A 631-nucleotide genomic window follows, 5' to 3' on the forward strand; every position below is an offset into this window, starting at 1 on the left:
TGTGTGGAATTGTGATGTAACATTGTTGGAACCAAACACGTCCATTAACAGAAGATTAGTTTTCTTCCCACATGGATACTGAGTAAAGTGGCTGATGACGCATTGATAGAAAATGCATCTCAGGTGAAAGCCAGGCTGTCAGATTTTCAAAGGTAGAATGTTATCCAGACAGTTTTGATGTTTTATAATTGTTAGGCATAATTTACATGAGTAGCTTTTACATGGTCAATCCATGTTTTTACCCGTTTATTTCTTCATTTGTTGCTTTGAAGGTCATTCATTCATTCATTCACTCACTCACCAATATTAATTGAGGTTAGCTGTATGCCAGGGATAGGATTGCCAGATAAAATACAGAACACCCAGTTAAATTTGAATTTTGGATAAAGAATAATGTTTTAGGAATTTCTGTTTTATTCTTTTGCTACACCTAGCAACCCTAGCCAGGAACTATGCCGGCTTCTGGGCCTATACAAATAAATCATATGTGAATTCTGCCTTCTAGGAGCTCACAGTCTAACGTGAAGATAAGACACGAACTTAAATCACTTTAACGTAAGTGGCCCTGAGAGATACTAAAAAAGCATTTCAGAGATGATTATTGAAGTGTCCACATTAAGGTGCCTGACAC

This window comes from Phocoena sinus, chromosome 4, assembly GCF_008692025.1.
Source record: "Phocoena sinus isolate mPhoSin1 chromosome 4, mPhoSin1.pri, whole genome shotgun sequence".
Classification (NCBI taxonomy): Eukaryota; Metazoa; Chordata; class Mammalia; order Artiodactyla; family Phocoenidae; genus Phocoena; species Phocoena sinus.